The sequence below is a fragment of the Ovis canadensis genome, chromosome 22, assembly GCF_042477335.2.
Source record: "Ovis canadensis isolate MfBH-ARS-UI-01 breed Bighorn chromosome 22, ARS-UI_OviCan_v2, whole genome shotgun sequence".
Classification (NCBI taxonomy): domain Eukaryota; kingdom Metazoa; phylum Chordata; class Mammalia; order Artiodactyla; family Bovidae; genus Ovis; species Ovis canadensis.
The window spans coordinates 59,839,487-59,854,985 of NC_091266.1; the positions used below are offsets into that span (position 1 = coordinate 59,839,487).

The 15,499-nt window shown below is 48.8% G+C and overlaps 1 protein-coding gene across 14 annotated transcripts in view; it reads right to left on the minus strand.

The window, feature by feature from the left end:
* The window catches only part of CTBP2 (C-terminal binding protein 2), a 167,807-nt gene that overhangs the window by 102,475 nt on the left and 49,833 nt on the right, over positions 1–15,499 (minus strand). For 13 of the 14 annotated variants that reach the window (XM_069566830.1, XM_069566820.1, XM_069566819.1 and 10 more), the window contains one exon: positions 13,342–13,443. The gene's annotated coding sequence lies outside the window, so the exon portion shown is untranslated. Of the gene's footprint in view, positions 1–13,341; positions 13,444–14,112; positions 14,219–15,499 lie in introns of all 14 variants that reach the window. The other variant, XM_069566825.1, reaches the window with a different exon arrangement.

A 15,499-nucleotide genomic window follows, 5' to 3' on the forward strand; every position in this document is an offset into this window, starting at 1 on the left:
GCAACTCACCCCCATTATCCACTATAGGGAAAGTGAAAGTTGCTCAGTCATGTCTGACTCTTCGTGACCCCATGGACTATAGAGTCCGTGGAATTCTCCAGGCCAGAACATTGAAGTGGGTAGCCTTTCCCTCCTCCAGGGGATCTTCCCAACCCAGGGATCGAACCCAGGTCTCCCGCATTGCAGGCAGGTTCTTTACCAACTGAGCTCTCAGGGAAGCCCCTAAGATAATAAGAATAAAGATTCCCTGTTCCCCACTTTCACAGGACCAGCCACGTGGAGGAGATCGAATGCAGTTGAGCGCCCAGGAGGGACAGGCTTTCTCAGAACCCTGGACTCAACCTGCCTCCTTTTGCGAGCCAGTGCTGAACCACTTCAAGCCTCCAAACACAAGTGCCCTCCAAACACAAGTGCTCTGTGGCCAGGGCAGGCCTGCAATACAAGCCCCAGTGCCCAGGCACACTGGAGGGACACCTCCCCTGCCCAACCTGGAACATCTGCCACCAACTGCTGGAGAAACTCTCCTTTCCCAGGAGGCAGAATTTACAGGGTGCAGCTCCTCACACCTAGTAGGAAAAGACAGGATGCTTCCTAACTATGGGTTTGGAAGAAAAGAACATGTTCTTGAGTTGCCAAAACCATTGCCTAAGGGAAAATACAAGGGCACTCTGTGACCAGAGGAGGTGGCATCTCCAAGGAGGACAGAAAGGTTCTGAGGGCTGCCCAAGCCTAAGGTCACTTGCTCCGAACCCATCCCTCCAGCCAGTCTGGTCTAGGCTGGGGTGAGGGGTGGGGACACAAGACTAGAGCTGGCCGTCCTCCTTATCAGGGGGTCCCCAGCCTCCGGGCCACAGACCAATACTTCCTGTTGGCTCAGCAGCGGCATTAGATTAGAAATAAAAAGTGCACAATGTGGGACTTCCCTGGTGGCGCAGTGGGTAAGAATCCCCACCTGCCAACGCAGGCAACTTGGGTTCGAACCCCGGTCCTGGAAGATCCGACATGCTGCGGAGTGACCGAGCTGGTGCACCACAACAGCCGAGCCCACGCGTGGAGAGCCCGCACTCTGCAAGTAGAGAAGTCACCGCGGTGAGAAGCCCGAGCAGCATAACAAGGAGTAGCCCCTGCTCACTGCAACTGAAGAAATCCTGAGCAAAGCTATGAAAACCCAACACGGCCCAAAATAAATAATTAGGAAAAAAAAAAAAAGGACAAAATAAATGTAACATGCTGGAACCGTGCCAAAACCACTACCATCCTCCCACCCCCCACCTTCCTGGTCCATGGAAAAACTGTCTTCTGTGAAATTGGTCTTCGGTGCCACAAAGTTTAGGGACCACTCCCATGGTCTCAGGCCCCAAATTCCATAGGGCCAAGCCCTGGGGAGGACACAGTATGTCTCAGCGAGGTCGCATACAGTGAAAACCTCTTCTTACGTGGAAGATCGGAAGCTATTAACTGTGTTACTGGCAAGCACAGATGTTGTCTAAATCTGAAAACTCCCAAATAGATCAATTAGCATATTATAAAGAATTTACTTTCATTTTCCCTTGACAGAGCGTAAAAGCCAAAACACAGCTCTCAGTTTGAAACTGACATGTGCGTATAGCAGGAGATGCTCTGTTAAATGGAGACAACAGCAAAAGAAAATGGTGTTTATAATGATTAGCCACCTAATTAATTCTAAGAGTAGAATGTCAAAAGCTATAAATCCATTTCTTTGGTAACTGAAGCTCAACATCAAACGCGTTGCTTCTGTACTCGGGAAGGGAAGCCCTTGTCTCTTCCTGACCTTTGCACCCGGCAATATGGCTGTTCTATTAGTTTTCCAGGTAACGAGCTTTAAATGCACGTGGGAAAAAAAGCCATGGAAGAACAGAACTCAGGGGGGAATAAAACACACACGCACACACACGGATAAGCAATACAGTCTAGAAAGAAATTAGGTTAACCAGAGTTCTTGGATGTGTGTTCATTTCTTGTGAATCAGTTCAAGCTTCTGCCCTCTGATGAAATCTGGGGGCCTCTTGTGTTTCTTCAGCTTGGGATGGTGGGATGTGTGTGGAGGAAAATTCTAAGGAAGACAAAGATGTCACATCATTATTATCCTTTGAAACTTTATGCGCTTTCCTAAAGTTCTGTGTTTACAGATTACCCTTCGGGGTAGAAGGTTAAGGGAGAAAAGGCAGAGAACTACGTGAAACCAGAATTGATTCAATAGATGCAGAGTTGTCCTTCTTCCTATGCGTCTCTTCCTAGATTGCAAATCAAATCTGCATTTAAATAGAGTATTTTTAACGTAAAAAAAGGAAGCCCTAGGGTACAGAGGTATTACCTTCAGTATCTACGGGCACAACATTGCATTTTAAATGAGATGTGGCATCTTGAAATTTACCGAATAGATTACACATTCCAAATGGTCTCATTATTACTACTATTTTTACTAAATTCTCCTGTCCTAATAGGTATGTTTCTTTTATGGCCAGGACTGTTAATAAAAGTAATGTGATATTACATCATGCTATCAATTGAATCTTGAGAAAAGATTATACCGATCCAAGGATCTCATAAGCCCCCGGCTCTGATAATTCCAGCCATTATTCAGTGTGAAATTCAAACAGTCTGAATTCATTAACGTTGGTTGTTACAAATCTGCATTTTTAGACGTTGCCATAAAATGCAGGAGTCCAAACCCGGTGACCTGAATCTAACAGCCTTTCATGTGAAGTGGCCGTGCTAACCAGCCTCTCCCGGCTCGCCTCTCAGGATAAAGCCCCGTGTGCTGGTCCCTCTCCACGGCTGACCCGGTCACTGCTGGGGAGAGACCAGGGGCTGAGTCGGCCTCAGCCCTGCTGGTCACACTCTGTGTTCAGGCAAACTGCAGAGACCCGAGCCTCTGAGAGCAGAGTGGGGGACCGCTCCCAGGACACTTATCATTAGACAGGTAGCCAGGCACACCTGGGCACAGATCCCGGTCGCCAGCACCTCACCTCTGCTATGGCTGCAACCAGCTCATCCTCATGAAAATAAAAGCTCAAACTCAACATGCAACATGTGGGGAACGCCTCGGGGAACCCTACACCTTCTCCATCCCTTGACGAAGAAAACATCATTACTAGGCTGGTGGGAAAGGGGGTGTGCATGCCACTTCAACATCCCAGGAGGAAAGCCAGACAGAGCTGCAGTGAACAAGGGAGTCTACAGAGTTCATCTCAAATGTTCACCCAGAGCACGGGTGTTTCCTTTGAGGGGTGCCCTGGGCTCTGTGCTCCTCCAGCCATGGGCAGGTCACTGGGGCTCCCCTCCAAGCTGAGTGACCGTCTCATTTGCGGATACTGCTAATGCCGACGACAGCGGTGATGATGATGGCAGTCATTCTCTGTGAAGCCCTCACGGTGCAGCAGGTACTGGCCAAGCCCTCCTTGACGACGTTTCATTGAACCCCCTTAACGCTGGTTTAGTACTGACTCACCCGCAATCGGCAGAGAGAGCCTGTGGCACTAAGTAAAGAGGGTTTTAGTTTGCCCAAGGCTGACGCCATTGGAGATGGTCCAGGGTACCCTGCAAGCGTCTCCTGGCTCCACCTTCAGGACCCTGCCCCCACCATCACCAAGGCCTTGGCCACTGCAATCTTAACCTTCCCCGTGGAAACACGAGGAGGAGGTGTCAAGGCCGTGAGGGCTGTTCCCTGCTGGCGTAGTCCCAGACTAAAGAGCTGGGCAGCTTTCCGGCCAAGCCTAAGGCCACATCCCTCTGCCTCATTTAGACACCGCCAGCAGAAGTCTCTCCAGCCTGAAATAGGCCTCGACGGCGCTGCCACTGGCCGTGGGGGATCCGAGTACCAGTAAATAATTCTTTCAAGAGGAAGTTCAACACTGCGTCGCAGTTTGGAGGTCCTCTTCCACTGTAATTTGGAAGTGGCGGTGAGCCTGACTGAATTATGAAAAGTCAGGAGCACTGGATTCTCAAAGTTTGGGTTTTTAACAAACAAGATCCGCATACACAGAATCCCAGCCTCCAGATCTCCGAAGGCGGGCAGGGCAGGGCAGGCCGCCACACTGTGTCCATGGAGGAATCTGATATGCGCGCCATCTGTCCTTCGGCCCCAAGGGACGGGGGCAACGTCCGGGTCCTCGTAATCCCAGCTAAGACGCAATCAAGGCGGCTGAATCACAACCCCCTCCTGCCCACGAAGCCTCCACAAGCATAGCCCCCCAGATGAGAGGAGAGTACAGCTGGGTCCCCCAGACATGCAGAATTCAAACTCCCTGCCCTACACATGCCCACCTGCACACAGGGGAGGCACAGACATGCTCTCCTGCTGCGGAAAGTTCAGGAACGTGGATTTATCATTTCAGAGCACACACACACCTCCTCCAAACAGGTAGTGTAGCACATGCTGGTTTGCCTTCTGTCAGCAGAAAACACTCCCAGCTGACGCAGAGTCAACCCTTCCTTTCAGACAGATGCTGGGACGGACAGACTCCAGCATGGGCTCAGCCACCCTGCACCTCCCTGGTCTCTCCACAGCCCGGGATTCATTTATTCAAAAAGCAGTCTTGGGACATCCCTGGTGGTCCAGGGGCTAAGACTCCATGCTCCCAATTGCAGGGGCCATGAGTTCAAGCCCTGGTCAGGGAAGTTGATCCTGCATGCCACAAGTTAAGACCTGGTGCACCCAAATAAATAAATAGCTTTAAAAAAAAAGAAGGTGGTCCTGTGGCATCTGTAACATGTTGACCATGTATAGAAAAATCAGAGAGATCATGAGGGCATCATCAGATGTGACCTCTGCTTCAGAAAGCTTGCAGAAATCACTCTGGAAGATTCTATGATAACAGAGCACCACTTCTGAATCTTGAGTTTCTTTACAAAATCTTTGTCTCCTCTTGCCTGATGGAGTCAGAAGAGACTCAAGTCCTGGGTTTCTGCATTAACAACGACTGGGGAACTCACCAGTACCCAGGAAACAAGAGTGCGGACCCACATGAGCTGGGGCAGCAATGGGTGTCCAGAAAAGGTTATCAATATTGATCAAGAGATGCGGATGGAGCCAAGGGCAACTTGAGTCAATACCCTGCAGGATGCAGAACCCACCTTTCCCATGATGCTTCTTCCCACATGTCCGTTTCTGAGTTGTGAACACCTGTCTGCAGTATGCAGAGGGGCTGGGACGCAGGTGGTCATGACCTAAGGCACCAAGGGGCACCCCAGAAACCTGCATAGCAAGGATCCAGTACCCGGAATGAAAGCCCCATGCAGCCAACAACAGCCTCCCTCTGGACCCCACGAACGCAAGCGCTGCCCTGTACTGCTTCAGCTGAATTTTTCAAGGAGTTGCAGGTTACACCCTGCTCTGGCCAACAAAGGTTTCCTTTGAGTTCAACAATGTATACGCTGAACCGGAAAAGGGGAGGTGGCCACAGACTAGGTGTTGAGTTACAAGACACAGGAACCAGATATCTTTGCACCAAGACTCATTTGCTGCAAACGTCCTATATTAAAGGACAGCACAATGCTGCCCGACAAATCAAGGCTGCCCTAAGCGGGTCTGAGGAAGCTCACTAGGACATCTGATCCCTCCATCAGCCTGCAGAAAGGCTGGAAAGCAGGTCCCGGGTGGGAGCCCCGGGAGCCGATCGGTAGACACACGAAGAGACGGAAATTAAACACCCAGATCAGAGGCTCGGAACTGCTTCTCGCCCAAGGTCTGTTTCTTAACCCTGCATATTCACATTTTTTCCTTAACGTTTTATCTTTTTGACAAATATAATTAATTTTAACAGCTTCTGTAACTTACCCCACAGGTTGTTGCTGTTGCCTTTAAACAGTAGACTGCTGAGAAATTGATTTGTTTGCGCCCTCTGCTTAAAGAAACCACGTTATAAAATATGCATAAATGTCACTATTCAGGCTGCTGCTTCAGAGAAGTACAGAAAAATGTTGCATTTTACCCCCTTTCACGGGAGTCCACTCACGGTGGACATTCTCAAGTATTACCCATCTGCCCGCTCACACAAACCGATGGATTACAAGGCATTTTCTTTTAAAACCTCCTATTTAACTGGTACAGAGTCTAAGGGAATTATCTTAATTGCTACGTGGAAGAATGAATTGCAAACCAGGAAGACTTATTTTTAATAGTATGGGGCCAGGTGGGAGTTGCCAAGTTTGCCAAAAAATAAAAGAATCAACCATCAATAAAGCAAAAGTGTTCCACCCTGTGTTTAAGACAGACGGGAGGGCAGGGGGAGGCCACTTCCACCTCGGCCGACTAAAGTCCAGCCACTTCCTAAAGCCCTACTTCAGAAAATATACGGCAAGTCAGGACCCAGAAAGTAAATGAAGAAACTCCGAAGTGTCCTGGATCATTCCGCATCACGTGGACTGATTCTTGGGCTATGGAGTATTTCCTTAGCGTTTCCACCTGAGCAGTTGAAAGCAGGGCCAGATGTACACTTGAACCTGGGGAGGTACTGTGTGTTCCTCCACAAATATCTAGATGCAATGACCACCAAAAGGCCCTAAAACTAAGACAGTATTTTAAAAAGACGTTTAGCTGGTCCAATGCATTCTAGAAATACTTACAGCAGCAGTGGTAACATATAAATGCTCAACAAAAATATTTATACAAAGAAATAACCTCTTCCTCTCCAATTAATCACAACCCAAAATGCTTGCCTGAGACCCAAACAATTTTATACAAGAAAGTCCATTTCCCCACCCACTCACACACGGACATGTACACACTCAACCTGAAACTTACAGTCAGCATGAAGTATGTCCATCAGCGGGCCTGGCCCTAACCCTGTCGCAGGTCCTTACCTCCATCCACTCTTCCCTCCCACACCCACCTGGCTCCCAGTCCCAGGGAAGTGATAAGGATCAGACGCGTGACACAGGCCTCTGGTGGCCCCAGAACCTGGGGCGCCTGCTCCTGTCTATCAGGGAGGCCAGGGGCACGAATCCCCGTGTGCGGGCTTGTCCAGGTCCCCATCATGGCTGGCCTCAGAGGGGTTTTCCCAGCACACAGTCACACCCCGGGGACAGGCAGCCAGTTCATGGTCATCCCCCGCATCCCGGGAACCAAGTACCTGGGGCAGGGACAGACTCCATCACGCAGACAAGCACATGAACTTCCCAGAGAGTCACAGACCCCAGGAGCAATAATGACCGAGTCTCGCTACAGAGGGATCCTGTATGCTGGGAGGGAGCAAGTCAGAGGACTCAAGTGTTTCAGCAGGGACCTAGGGAACCCTGAATCTGGGGTTACACCGTCGGAGTCTGAGCCCCAGGTCTACTCGTGGGCCCCACGTGCTGGCATACGATCTCAGCATCACTTAATAAATTAATACTACTATTACACACTAATAAAACAACAATCTCAGCCAAGGTCATAGGATCTTGGGAAGAGAGGGCCAATATCTAGCCTGTCCCTGCATAACACTGAATGGCATGCTTGGTGATGACCCAACTCGTGTCCCTCCCAGGACAGAGGGCTGCAAGAAACAGTTTCTCCCAGCCAGGCCTGCCCCCTGCCCAGGAGAACAACTCAGCAGAGTCCCTCCCCGGCCGGGAACCCCAGGAAGTCCACAAGGCAGACTGCCTATATTCCAGACACATGGATGCCAGAGTTCCATGCCTCCCTGGCTGGGGAAGAGCCTTGGATTAGAACCAGCCATCAGTCTGGAGGGGCGGGAGGCAGGGAACAGCACCAACAGAGCAGAAAAATGACCTACGAGAACGAGAGGCCTGGGGACTTGACCCCATGTGAACAGGACACGGACAGTAAGGGGACTGGCTGGCTGATCTCCCTGGGGCTGCACAAGAAGCCTTGTGGGAATCTGGAAATTCTAGGAGGAAAGGATAAGGGCTGAGCCAACATCTTCCAGAGAAGGGCCCCTGCAGGAGCTTGGAGCCGCGGCTCAGGAAGAAACACAGACAAGAGCCAGGAACCAAGAGCTCCAGCAAGGCCCTCCCCTCTCTCCACGGAGAGCGAGCTGCAGCTCCATCAGCATCATCCCCACCGCCTGGACCGTGGCCTCCCGGCCGTTTCTCATCTAGAGAGTCCCCGGAGATGAAAGGCCCAGCGAATCTTGCACTGGTTTGTGGTTTCCAACGTTGGCAGCCGTGCCTCTAGCCTAAAAGTTGGAGGAGGATCACACGCCCCTTGTGCAGACCGAGAGCTCCAGGGGAGCCTGGAGGCCACAATCGAGGACCAGCGTGACCAGAGCCAGGTCCCTCCAGTGCCCAGGGGAAGCAGCAGTCAGGGTGGCTGCAGGGTACAGGCATTTGTTTCTGGGGTAAGGCAGTCCTTTCCCCTTCTGTCAGGGGAGAAGGAAGCTGTGTTGGCAGAAACGGGGCAGAGACCCTAAAGACTGGAGGCGATGTGACTAAAGCCCCCGGTCCACTGAAGCCATACTCAGGTCAGACCTGCCTGGTCCCCAAGGCAGACTTCGCAAGGCCCTCCCCTCTGAATCACTGGCGTCTGCAGAACCTCAGATCACCTTTCCCTGGGGTTTTGTGAGGCCGGTCAAGCTTCTACAGCATTATCACAATCTGTCAAAACAAAGCAGCGCGCACACTTCTCTGGGTGCAGGCAGCCGGATACCCCGCTGTGTCTGCCAAACCACAGCCACCGCTACCCCACCATCACTTTACAGAATCAAAGCTAAGGGCGGTGATTTGTGTTTCCACTTAGTTGTAGACATTTGACAACAAGCACTTATTTCTTTCCCCGACACTTCTGTTGAAATTACAAGGTTACCTGGCACCGCTACAAATATCAATGCTTAATGACAAAACGGCACAAGAAGAAACAATGGACCCATCCGAACCACAGGAGAACTAACGCTGGTCCCAGAAACCTGCAAACTGGGGGCATGTGGGGTTTTCACCAGAGCAAGCAACAACTACAGGCTGGATAGTAACAGCAGGACGAAATGCAACAGGTCTTAACGCAGCAGGCAGTTGTTCATTATGGACGACAGAGGAGCCTCTCTGGGGAGAAAGTGGAAATGTCTGGTTTGAAGTCAGGAAAAGAAAAATCCACGAAAGCCAGAGTATCAAGTCTAGAAATATTAAGAGAAATCTTAATGCCCTTAAATGAGGACACGCACAAATATGCCAGGAAGACAAGAAAGACCTACACATGGTCCTAGCACCACACAGGGCTGCCATTCCAAGACGGACCTCCTATGAACTGCGTTTTTCATCTATTTCCTTCTCCCCTCCCCACATTAAAAAAGATGTGTCTAGAAGGAGACCTCGACAGGTAAGCTATCAGGTTGAAATCGACATGGGGTCCCTTTCTCAGGCTGCAATTCAAGATGCTGCCCCACAGGGGCTACAGGTGGGGCTGAGTGGATAGCCACCCGAAAAGTGGGGTTCAGTGTGCTGGGCGCAAGAATGAGCCGAGGAGAGAAGAGCCCGGAACTAACACATGCTCCTGGGACAGGGACGAACCCCACCCTGCGAGTATACCTGGGGGTGGGCAGGGGCAAAGGTTAATCCGCTGGCAGGGTGCCCAGTGCTGGGGAGGAGCCAGGCCAACAGGGCCACAGTTGCCATGGGTGAGGTCGCGGACACCACGAGGCATCATCCTCCAGGCGTGGCGGCCGTGCTCCAATTAGGGCCAACTCCAGGGTCACACTGAACTTCTTGAGCTTTTTCAGAGCGCTGCCAAAAAACTGTTCCCCCAAATTATACTACAAACACGTATGTCCTGAGAACCATCATATGAGGCGGAATGTCTGAGCATGCTAGGTGCCCAGGAAAAGTCTGTTATCAGGAAGTGTGCTGCCATCGCATTCTAACATGGGATAAAATGCATCCAATGTTCAAGCTGGTTTTAGAAAACGCAGAGGAACCAGAGATCAAATTGCCAACATCCACTGGATCATGGAAAAAGCAAGAGAGTTCCAGAAAAACTTCTATTTCTGCTTTATTGACTATGCCAAAGCCTTTGACTATGTGGATCACAATAAACTGTGGAAAATTCTAAAAGAGATGGGACTACCAGACCACCTGACCTGCCTCTTGAGAATCCTATACACATGTCAGGAAGCAACAGTTAGAACTAGACATGGAACAACAGACTGGTTCCAAATAGGAAAAGTAGTACGTCAAGGCTGTCTATTGTCACCCTGCTTATTTAACTTCTATGCAGAGTACATCATGAGAAATGCTGGGCTGGAAGAAGCACAAGCTGGAGTCAAGATTGCCGGGAGTAATATCAATAACCTCAGATATGCAGATGACACCACCCTTATGGCAGAAAGTGAAGAGAAACTAAAAAGCCTCTTGACGAAAGTGAAAAGTTGGCTTAAAGCTCAACATTTAGAAAACTGAGATCATGGCATCTGGTCCCATCACTTCATGGGAAATAGATGGGGAAACAGTGTCAGACTTTATTTTGGGGGGCTCCAAAATCACTGCAGATGGTGACTGCAGCCATGAAACAAAAAGATGCTTACTCCTTGGAAGGAAAGTTATGCCCAACATAGACAGCATATTCAAAAGCAGAGATATTACTTTGCCAACAAAGGTCCGTCTAGTCAAGGCTATGGTTTTTCCAGTGGTCATGTATGGATGTGAGAGTTGGACTGTGAAGAAAGCTGAGCGCTGAAGAATTGATGCTTTTGAACTGTGGTGTTGGAGAAGACTCTTGAGAGTCCCTTGGACTGCAAGCAGATCCAACCAGTGCATCCTAAAGGAGACCAGTCCTGGGATTTCTTTGGAAGGACTGATGCTGAAGCTGAAACTCCAATACTTTGGCCACCTCATGCAAAGAGTTGACTCACTGGAAAAGACCCTGATGCTGGGAGGGATTGGGGGCAGACGAGAAGGGGACGACAGAGGATGAGATGGCTGGATGGCATCACTGACTCGATGGACATGAGTTTGGGTGAACTCTGGGAGTTGGTGGACAGGGAGGCCTGGCGTGCTATGGTTCATGGAGTCGCAAAGAGTCTGACACGACTGAGCAACTGAACTGAACTGAATGTTCCTCTCTCTGAGATAGAGATCACAGATCAACAGGATCCTGCAGTGGTACAATTATTAGGCTGAATCAAATGAAAATGCTGTTACTTAACGATTTTTTCGATGTTTGGGTCAGGCACTGCCAGTGCTTGGACATGGAACTGGATGTGCTTGGGAGCCTAAAGGATCTCCATCACTGTGAGCCATTGAACACATCTTCAGCCCCAGGGCCCTGTCTTGGAACTCTCCCAGGTCCACAAAGAATGTGTGCGATGACGTCCCTGCCCAAGAACCCGGGGCAGATTACAGCACATGAGGTCTTTAAAACAAAGGCTTCTTTTACAAGATGAGTGGCAGACAGAAAAGAATAGAAATATTGGCTTTCAAAGGCCAAATTGAGCGTGTATGGTTGAGAGGCCTCCATGACTAAAATAGACACACCCATGTCCCACTGTCTCAAGGGAGGTTCACCGATTACTTCTAGCTTCTCATCCCCTCAAAACAGAGACTTGCTCAAAGATTACGGAGCCCTCTCTGTTAAGTCACCCTCTGTGACCTGCACACTCTGCTGCAACCTTCGGCCTAGCAGCCTTCTCAGACAACTCTTGGCAAAGGTTTCTGGACGTCTGTTGGGTTGATCAAAAAGTGCGTTTGGACTTTTCCATAAGATGTTACGGAAAAAAAATCTAAACAAACGTTCTGGCCAACCCAAGACAAGGCGGGGGCTCACGGGGACCACTGCAGTAGAACTATCCATTTCACAAATAAAGGCCTTTAGGAGGGACCTGCCGCGGAGCAGGTTCTGCAGGCCGAGGTCCGGGGGAGCAGCCCCAGGGCCCACAAGAGACTCTCCTCTCTTGTGGGATGGGCGGAGACTGTACAGGGAGACCCCTCCTGGCCACGCCCCCTTGGCTGGCTTGAGACTGAGGGTCAGTTTCTCACGCCCAGGCAGGACCACCCACCAAAGCCAGGCCGCCTAAGGCTAACATGTTAAAGGCAGCATGTATTTGTGTGTTATTACTAACACTTACTCTAGGACCACGTACAGGGACCTGCTTAGGAGTCCCAGGCACGGACGCTGCTGCACAAATGCTTTGTGAGCCTCTGACCCACAGCTAAGAGATGGTCTGTCCTACTCAATACTGCAGGGAGTAAACCCAGGGCCTAGACAGAAAGAACACCAAGAAGCTTTGCTCACCTTTTTTTTTCCCTGGCTTTAAAATGACACTGTCAGCTCAAGGAGCAAATTTCTTTTTTCCCCTAGCAGGATGAAAATCAATCATTTCTGAGAAGTTGGCACTTTGAGACTCTGTAAAGGTTTTGTGGGAAATGGCTAAAGGCACATTGAAATTAACTCAGGAGCCCCCTCACCCTGCCCACTCCAAGTCCTTGCTCTGGTGGTAGGAAGGGGACTGAAGTCTATCCATCCGTATTTTCTCAACCACACTCCACATGAGGGCCGGCAACTGAAGGGTCTCCTCAAAACACACCCACATCCCTAATCCATTCCACCAGAGAGAAATAATTCTATGTTCAGGACATCCTTGAGGGACTCCCCTGGTGGTCCAATGGTTAATTCCCCTGCGGGGACACGGGCTTAATCCCCGGGCAGGTAATGGTAAAGCATCCGCTTGTAACGTAGGAGACACAGGCTCAATCCCTGAGTCTGGAAGATGCCTTGCAGAAGGGAATGGCTACCCACTGCCGTACTCTTGCCTGGAGAATTCCATGGACAGAAGAGCCTGGCGGGCTACAGTCCATGGGGGCTCAAAGAGTCAAACATGACTGAGTGACTAACACTTTCTCTTTCAGGTAACTAAGATCCCGTAGCCCTGTGAGGCTGTGGCAAAAAATTAAAAAAGGACATCCTGGAGGTCTCTAATTCTCAGACTCTTAGCTCATTAAAGATGCACCAGCATCAGCAAGCTGCTTTCTTCCTAAAGACGTCCATCTACCATTTTGCTCAAGCCACTCAGCATGGCATGGGACTATTTCCCTAATTCATTTTTATTCTTTGCAATTAATATGTCGAGAAGCCCTAACACGGCTCCATCCTGACTCGAGTTTCCTAGTGTAATTTCCGTTGACTTATCTCTATAGCAGCAGCGACCGCAGCAACATCACTTTACACTGAACTGTATTGCTTCAGAGTTAATTACATGTATTTTGCTTTTGATAAATGAAAATACCAGATGCAATTAATTGAAAGACAATCAATATGATCCCGCTATTAAACGTCCCAATGAAATATCCAGAGGCTGTCGGAGATCCATAGTCATCAACAAATTGAAAACACATTCCAAAGGGGATTTTTGAAAAACCTGAACTTTTACCTGGAGCCATTTTATAGTAACTCACCAACATAAATTTGTCCACAAACTCTAGTTCACACGATGAGCTGTCCGTCTTTTTTAAGAGAATCCAGCTTCATTGGTTCAAAACCATTTAAGGCGATGAAACCTTGAAAGCAAAAATGAAATGGGTCAGTGGAGCTGAGGCAGTGATTTCTTTCTTTGTTGTTTACATCTAGCCATCCTTTAATTGCATTTTTCCAATGCCTTCGATTCTAAGCTACCAGAGGTTATTAAATGGTTTCATTAAAAATACCATTTGTCTTGCTTTAGTCACACACCAGATCAAATTAAACAGTAGAGCACCAGAACAAATGATCTCTTTCCATCTATTTTGACGTGAAGCCAAGTGTGCAAAACCAGAAGGTGATATTGTGTCATCGCCGTGAAAATGTCATTTAACTTCTTTACATCTCCAAGTAGTAAGCAAAGGGACAAAACAATCAATACCTTCAAGCAAACCATCTTACCAGCAGTTTGAGAAATATGGAATTATAAAGTGCAAACCAGAATCCCATGGTTTATAAGTGCTATTAGCATAAGTGCTGACAACTGTTAATCCACTGTAACTGATTAACGGTTGCAGTTGTCATTAATAGAAGGCATTTTAACTTACTACCGAAATTGATTACTCAGTTAAGAATTCAATCCTAATGTTCAATAAAACTGCACTTTCTTGGCAAATGCAATATGAAACGAGGTGATGCATTAAACAGCACTCACATCTATTTTACTACACGTGGAACGAAGAGGAAATATATGGGACCTTCCACATTACCTGAACCACTTCCTGTACACTCAGAGCAGTAAGGGGGGTGGACGCAGAAGTTACAACTCCCAGGACCGATAGAAAAGGCAAACACCTGGGCGCAGGCGTGTCTTCTCTGTGCCGTTCCCATGAAGGACAGAAATTGCAACATCAGAGGTGCCAGGCACCAGGGGTGTTCATGTTTTCGGGCAGTCCTTCTCAAGTCCCGTGAGAAAGAACTGCTGCAGCCGACCCTGACCATTTCCAGGCTCACCTTACAATCAAGCAGGATTCACACGGTTGATTGATGTTTTTTAAAAATGTATGAAATTACTGTAACCTGTTTCCCATCTGCACTCTACTTTCCAAACCACTGAAAAGAAACCATACTCCTGAGACTTCCCTGGTGGTCAAATGGCTAAGACTCCACGTTCCCAATACAGGGAGGGGCCCAGGTTCAATCCCTGATCAGGGAACTAGTTCCCATGTGCTACAACTAACAATTCTACATGGTGCAGCTGAGGCCCAACACAGCCAAATAAATAAATAATTTTTTAATTAAAAGAAAAAGAAAGAAAAAATGCCATATTCCTGTGCTCTTTCTAATGGAAGAAAGGGTCCAAACCCTGACACCAGCCAGCTTCTGCTTGTCCATTAGCACCGAGTCAAGAACAGGAACATGGCGGTCTCTATGGTCAGGGCGAGCATATACCCAAAGGCAAGAAGTAATTCACGCCCACCGTGCCCCACACTGCCTTACACCCCAAACTTTCCAATTCAAGGGAGTGGGTGGGGAGAGCAGAAACATCCAATCTCTGACGTGCTAGGAAGGGACGGATAAGTCACGGGCTCTCAATGGTCGCAAGCCTCAAATGACACTTTCCTTGACTAAGTATCTATTACAGCCAAGGAAACATCCTCTGCAAGCAGCGAGAACCTGCCTAACCAACTCTCATCCACCCTTCAAATCCCATCGCCTGGACATCTTCTGTAACACCATCTCATCAGACTGCCAGGCTGCGACATACTCTGCACATCATCAAATCTCTAAAGTATTTTAATGCCTTGATTACACATCATTCATCTCCAAAGTCCTCCAGGTCTGGAACACAGTGGGAAATCAAACATGGAACACAGTGGGAAATCAAACATTTAACTAAAACAACAACAAAAATTACTTATAATATACAATACATATCATATTAAATATATATATATATCTGTTTAAAAGGCTTCCCAGGTGGCTCAGCGGTAAAGAATCTGCCTGCCAATGCAGGAGGTGTGGATATTCCAATCCCTGGGTCAGGAAGACTTCCTGGAGAAGGAAATGGGAGCCCACTCCAGTATTCTTGCCTGGGAAAACCATGGACAGAGGAGCCTGACAGGCTACAGTTCATGGAGCTGCAGAGGAGTCGGA